Source organism: Adiantum capillus-veneris, chromosome 8, assembly GCF_014529385.1.
Source record: "Adiantum capillus-veneris isolate H3 chromosome 8, ASM1452938v2, whole genome shotgun sequence".
Taxonomy (NCBI): Eukaryota; Viridiplantae; Streptophyta; class Polypodiopsida; order Polypodiales; family Pteridaceae; genus Adiantum; species Adiantum capillus-veneris.
In genome coordinates, this window is record NC_140938.1 from 50,776,047 (window position 1) to 50,784,086 (window position 8,040).

The following is an 8,040-nucleotide window of genomic DNA, read 5'->3' on the forward strand; positions in this document are numbered from 1 at the left end:
GTTAGCCGAGCCTAACTTAAACTCCTTAAGATAAGCCTAATCCTTGATGATCATGTTCTCTAAACCTATGCTCTAATCTCACTTAAGCCAAGCTTATCCTCTTGAGGCCTAAGCCTAACCTGATAAGCTAAGTTTTGAATCCTACCTAAATCTCTCTAATCTCTCAGGAGCCAAGCCAAGTTTGCCCATTCTCAATCTCATTAGCCATATTCTTAAGCCCTGAGCATAATCTTAAACCATTAGCCGAGCCTAAACCTATTCAAATTCGATATTTAAGCCATAAATCTTAAGCCAAATCAGACGGCCATTGGAAGACGAAGTTCCTATGCCATACTGGGAAGAAGCAAAAGGCAATATAAAGCATGTCATTATTAATTTTCTTGATTAGCACCTGGATTAAGCTAGGTTCCACCTTGTAAGGAGCATAAAGCCTCCATTAACGAGTGATTAATCATGGATTCTGTTGATTAACTAGTATTAAGTGAATTGATTGTTTTGAGCTGTTTCTGCTAATCTCTCACAGCCAGGGGCCCGGTGCCTTCCCGGCTCACCTTTTGCACATTTATCCCCGACAATGAGACAGAGACGGGTGATGATGAAGGCTATACTAGCACAGGGTAAGAGGAGAGCGAGGATGACACGTTGAAGATAGACGTAGATTTATTCGGGGTCACTGTAGACGACTCTTCACCTAAAGAAGAAGGTATGCAGCCTCATGCTCATGGCTTAAGCATAGAGGAGGTTTCAAGCATGATAAGTGAAGATTTAACCAAAGGTGAAAAGGAAGGTTATATTCAATTGTGTGAGTCCTATCCAAATCTATTTGTGACAGAGTACAAGCATTTGCGAGGTGCAAAGGGGGTGGAGGACAAAATTGTTCTTAAGGAGGGACATAAGCCTAAAGCACAGAAGCTGAGAAGACCAGGGGAAATCCGAAAGGAATCCCTTTGGTAGGAGGTCAATAAGTTGCTGGAGGCAGGCATCATATATCCTATGAAAGAGTCAGAGTGGGTCTCGCCAGTGGTTATAACCCCTAAGAAGAATGGGAAATGGAGAGTGTGTGTCGACTACAAGCCACTGAATGCCATAACCAAGTCACTACCCCTTGCCGTTTCAAGATGAAATCCTAAACCAGGTGGCTGGACATGAGAGATACTCGATTATTGATGGCTTTTTGGGATACTTTCAGATAGAGATTGCACTTGAAGACTAGTTGAAGAACACATTCATATCTCCATGGGGCTGCTTCGCTTATCGTAGGATGCCATTCGGATTAGTAAATGCATATGCCACCTTCGAAGGTTGGATGAACAGGGTATTTGGTCCATACCTGGGCCGTTTTATTAGGGTCTTCAGATGATATCTGCTGCTATAGTTCAAGATTAGAGCACCTGTCAAAGATACAGCTATGCTTTCAAAGGCTCAATGAAGAAGGAGGTTAGTTAAACCCCAAGAAGTGCAGGCTAGCGCAGCCTCGAGCACAACTGTTAGGTCATGTGGTGTCGCAATACGGTATAGAGGCTGATCCGAAGAAGGTGAAGGCATTGGTGTTGATGGAACCGCCATCAGATGCTCAAGGTTTGGCTTCGTTTGTTCATAAGCTGAAGTATCTATCACGTTTCTTTTGGATGCTGTCGCAATATGTGCATCCTCTTCAAAAGAGGGCTCAACAAGTGCATGGTTATGAAAGGGATGGGGAAGCTCAGGAGGCTTTTGATAGAGTTAAGGAGATTTTGTGTCATTTGCCAGCGGTGTGTCCTCCATTTCGAGAGGATGACTTTTATGTGTCTATGACGGAGGGGCACAATTGCTATTGGAGTGGTTCTACTGCAAAAGGTGGGGAGAAGCTACAAGCCGATATACTTTGAGAGCAGGGTGATTAGCCCAGGAGAGGCTACCTACACCGAGGCAGAGCAATGGGTGATGGCTTTGGTCTTTTCTTGCAGGAAGTTCAAGGTGCATTTGATTGTGGGCAAGTTTTTTGTGTTGACAGCTAATAATCTATTGCCAGAGGTAGTGCTACATTTGAAGCCAGGAAGAAGGATTATGAAGTGGGTGTTGGAGCTGCAAGAGTTCGAGTTCGAGTTCAACGTAGATCACACGAGTCGATATCACTTGGCAGACATCCTTGTCAGCAAGGCCGTCAATTTGCCGGTCTATCCAAGGGTGGTGCGAGATGAAGCTAAGGAGGAACCCAACTTGGAGAATGCTTTTACAATGTGGTTTGACGGAGCGTATCGAAGGGTAGTACAGAAAGCAGGAGGAGGTGTGGTGATACACGACCCACACAACAAAGCTATATTATTAAAGGCGTATGATCTAGAGGATGTTCAAATCAATAATGAGGTGGAGTATCTCACTCTGCATTTGGGTCTTAAACAGTGTATAGAATTTGGCATTTCAAGGTTGGTGGTGAAAGGAGATGCGTTGCTAGTCATCAAGCAACTGCTAGGCCAATGGCAGGTAAAGCGCGATTCTTTGAAGCATCGGTTCTTTTCCATCAAGAAGATGCTGAAGTCTTTTGAAGAGGTCCAATTCAAACATGTGAGAAGAGAGAAAAACCAAGAAGCAGATAGGCTAGCAAGTAGCAAAGTATAGGTGCATGTTGCAGGTTTATACGTGGCCCCAGCCACTTATACAGGTTGGGAGACCCTTAAGGAGATTGAAGGTTTTTTGGGTACAGGGCAATGTTTAGAAGGTTTGTCCAAGGTGCAAAAGAGAAGAGTGGTGCAAAAGGCCCGCAAATTCACACTGGTAGGTGAGGATCTCATGAACTATGTGTGCGACGGAGTGCTTAGAAGGGTGCTATACAAAGAAGAGATAGGAATGGTACTAGAGGAATGCCACGAAGAAAGTGGACATCATGGCAAAGACCAGGTTTTGTTTCAAGTGCTTAGAGCAGGCTTTTGGTGGCCTTCCATAGTGAAGGACGTTGGAGAGGGGGAATAGGGAACACACCCAGCACACCAAATGTTTGCCTCTCTATAGCCCAGGGATTCCACATCACCCCTAACCTCTTAAATAACACCTTCAAATTGGCTAATTTGCATTAACAATCCCACCGTAACACACCAAGCTAACGCCTCGCACCTTGCAAGAAACACCCTTCAACATTGTGAGCGGGATGGAAACACACAGAACGCCTCTATAACGACCCGACACACACTCTTGGAATGATACACACACACACACACACACACACACACACACACACACACACACACACACACACACACACACACACACACACACACACACACACACACACACACACACACACACACTATGGGGCACCACTCGGCTTACACAACACACCTAGCCGAGACAGGGAACACACCTATGGAGTGCGAGGAGAGAGACTATCCGTTTACCCACTCCACACAGAGACACACATGACACACACACGCACACACACACACACACACACACACACACACACACACACACACACACACACACACACACACACACACACACACACACACACACACACACACACACACACACACACACACACACACACAAAACTCAGCTCAAAAGAGGATAATTTCTGATGTTTAGATTCAATAGAGCTTGGGCCAACACCAATGGGGCAAATAGCTCACACAATATGGGTAAAATAAGCGAGATACAATCACAAATTGGAGCAGAAGCTTCGCTCTCATAGGAGAAACTTACACAGCCAAAATAGCAGAATAACAGTGAGAAATTTGGTAAAATGGACAGAGCCATCGCATCCGGAACAGCCCAAAACCCCACTCTACAATGTCAAAGTGCTCAAATCCGACCTCGCATGAGCAGTTTACAGCCAAAACAGGCTCCAAAAACCCCAAAACATAGTTGCGGATGTTCCTCTTCTCTTCTCCATGTTTTTTCTGGCCTTCTCTCAGTTTTTTCAGTTCCCACACTTAGTTTTATTATTTGGGCACCCTTGGCCTTTTAGATGACCTCAAACGGACCCCGAGCAGGCCAAAAACTGACCTCGCAGTGCATAGTTGTCACCCTGCTGCATCCATCCGCACACCTGGCACTCAGCTTTTTCCAATAATGCGTCTCGCAACCACATGAAGTGGCCCCAAAAGATGGTCTTCATGATGACCTTTCTGCATATTTATCACAAGAAAACATCCACGTTGTGTCCGTACTCATCCACGTGCAAGTATTGACCCCATTCGACGTCCTGACGCCACTAGATGCCATCTGACGCACCTGCTTACCTCATGTAGTCGGCTCGCAGATAGCTTCCTTGAGAAGTTTTACACGCTACCAACTCCTCATTATTGTAGAAAAAACACACTCGTACTGGTGATAGTGAAAATCGATGCACTATGTACATGATGTCCTACCTGTACAATGTGGGCCCCACGTAACCATCTGGATCTGGAAAATGGGCAATCCTTTATTCGATGCACCATGCATGTGTATGTACATATGCACAATCCCTTGCTCCAAAAAACTCCTGACATAATTTGCCCATCCCCTAGCCTGCTAGAGCATTCACGCTCAGCAGCAGCAAAAAGAGATATTCATTCCACCTGGATCCCACACAAAAACACTCGGCATTCCTTGCATCAAAAGCTTAATCAAGGTTCCACCTGGTTCCCAAGGAAAACCTGTAGAGTTTCCATATATCAACTTTGCATCAAGAAAACCATCAATTACTTTGGCATAGACCGGCATGTGCAAATATACCTCCTTCTCCATAGCTAAGAGGTCTCCACTGATCATTTGTGTCATCAATTCCTGCTTCTTTGACAATTCAACCTTGGTTTGCATCAGCCCTTCGATAACTTCATAAGGCCCTTCACTTTCATCTTTAACCTCATTCAAAAATGCAATTAAACCAGACTCCTGGATTTCTTTGTCCATAAAAAGAAATGAAACATCAACATCCTCATCACTGCTGGTAGTGCTATCACTTTCCTCATCAGTCACTATGGAATAGTCTTCATCACTAGACTCATCCTCATCTTCATAAAGCTCCTCGAATCGTTTCCTTGCGTCCATATTGTATAGATTCTTGGCACCTGTCTTTCCATAGAGGCTAATCGTACCACGTCGCCAATCTTAAGTGGCTCCTACTGAATGTAACCATGGTCTGCCCAGTATAATAGGATATGCTCCCAACCCCGCTGGCATCACATGAAAATCAACCACTGCCTTTGCATCATATGCCTCCACTTCTAAGCTCTTTACAACACCCAAACATTTTACTTTCTGATGGTTTGCCAATCTGATCCGAAAGCCTGACACCCTAGTCACTGTAAGACCCATCTTCTCAACGCATGAGTGTGTTATGACACATATTTGGGCTCCACCATCCACATAACCTTGTCCTAGATTTTTTCTTTTGTGCCACACATCTACTATTGGACAAATGTATGGTAGCTCATCCATTGCCAACACCTTTACTGAACCTCTCTCTGGCTCTTTCTCCATTGGGTTAACCATCCTCTTCCACTGTCGCTTTAGTTTAGGCACCATCTCTATAAGCTGCCCAAAGGTAACATCTGCCTTCCTGCTTGTCAGATCCTCCTTCAAGTCATAGCTTAATTGCCCATCCCCTAGTGGAAAATCTGACACATGAAACTTGCGACGAGCCCTTCTTTTCCTCTTGGCCTTGACATCCTCGCCTTCATGGCTCTTTCCTTTCTTCTTACTAGGACCTGGGGCACTTCTTCCTTACATGTCCTCTGTAGTCCTCTTCCCAATAGGCATCACTAATGTATCCTCTAGCTTTGATGCCTTCTCCAAGGTGACTACACTTAGCACTTTTGTCTTTCCCTTTTCCTCCTGGGTTAATCCACTGGTTCCTTCATCTCCCTTAATTTCGATGCCATAATCATTTGACCTAGTTAGCACCTGTCTTGGCAATGGATACATGTCTCCCCCCATCCTTGGTGGCTTATCACATTGCGGGCTGATGTGGCCCAACTCTCCGCAATTATAACATGTGGGCGTCTACCTCCAGAACCTACCATTGCTTTTTCCAGCACCATTCTTGGGTCTTTCTTCACCTCCTGGCTGATTTGTAAACCTCCCTTGACCTCGATTATTTCCCACTTGACCTAACATGTTTAGGCTGAGATTCTTCATTAAATCTACCACTTGCCTCATGTCTTGCCTTAGCCCATCATCTTGCACTGCTGTAGTGACCACTGTTGGCATAACCTGAGGAGTAAGAGCAACCACTGGTTCATGATGAACCCCTGGCATGCGACCTTGCAAAGAATCCATAGGCTGAAATTCAGACCTCATGGGCAAAGACTCCACCCCTAACTGGCTCATTTTTCTCAGCTTCCACTCTTTGTTCGTTGCTACCTCTAGTGCATCTTCATATGTCCTAGTCTTCTTTAGCTCCACTCTCCAACGTATATTCTCCCAAAGACCAGCCAATAACCTATCCTTATTCATCATGTCAGGCGGGGGTACCTGTGGTGCTAAGGCCTTGCACATCCGTTCCCATGACAATGAGAATTTACGTATGTATGCATCTACTGGATCACCTTCCTTTTGCACCAAAGGTTGTACTTCTTGCCACACTTTGTCAGGATCTTCTATCTTCACAAACTCCACTTCCAATCCATGCCTTAGATTGTCCCAGCTCAATCTTAATGGTGGATCCGTTGCACGCAACTCCTCTTCAAATGCTTTGGACCAAACTCGTGCATCACTCTTCAAACAGATTTGGAGAAGACGTAACATTTGTGCCGGGTCATGAATCTGGTTGAATGCAGGCAACCTCCATCTTTTCCAAAAAGTCCTCCACATCTTCATCACTTCTTCCATGAAACTCCGGATAAGAGAAAGCCATGGCTACCCAAGGTTAATGCTTTAAGAATCCCTTCGAACACACGTGCAAGAACCCAAAACTTTTGACTGATTCAATCCCCAGAAGCCTCAATGGAGCTCAACTTTAGATAAGGACAAACACATGCACATCAAATTAGTTTTCATAGTTAATCATTGGAATTACAACAGGCAAAGGACATTCTAGGATCTCTCTTAATCTTCTTGGCCCGAACATAAAGACTATGCGCTGCTGGAAAAAAATCTTCCTAGACACATGAACATTTATCTGGATTCTCTAAGTTAAATGAAAAGGAGTGAATTGAGGGCCATTTTGATCATCCATTAAAGTCAACCATGCAGCTCCCAAGAAGGCACACCTGACTTATCCTCTAATTTTGCCAAAATTTCAGCAGCATAACAGCATAAATGCCTTAAAAGACCAAAAGACCAGTCATCATAACTTGGAAAATTTTTGACAAAGTTTCCCCAGAAGTAGAGCAGCGAGAACCCAAAATATAGACTGTATATGTATGTATAAACTGTCAACAATAGAACCCGAGCATCAAATAGGAATCACTAGTACATAGCCTATGGCGAGGTCACGAAAAGGGTGCTCCAGCTACCTGTATCACTGTAAGGATCTCCACATTTGAGAATCCCCCAGCTCAATAAAACCTCACGCTATTGACCCTCACACGAAGGCTAATGCAAATCGCATATAGTCAAGTCTCAGAAATGACTATCTTCCAGACCAAGTCTCAGAAATGGTTGGGACTGCCAAATAAAACCAAATATGGCTCCACAAAGGCGTACAATGGCAGTTTCCACACGTAACATACAATCCAGCAGACAATGCGCTCAAACAGGCGCCAAGTGATGCATACCCACAACAACTGCAAGTGACACCACTGCTACTATATCACTGTACTCCAGCTACCTGTACCTGTGTGAATCACCTGTACCTGTACCTGTCCCTGTAACCTGTAACCTGTAGTTTGCAACCTGTAATCCCGAATCTCGAAGATTGAAGCTCGAAGCAGATGGTACTCGAAGAAGATCCTCCGTGGGGGCGCAAAAAGAATGTGAGCGGGATGGAAACACACAGAACGCCTCTATAATGACCCGACACACACTCTTGAAATGATACACACACACACACACACATACACACACACTATAAGGCACCACTCGGCTTACACAACACACCTGGCCGAGACAGGGAACAAACCTATGGAGTGCGAGGAGAGA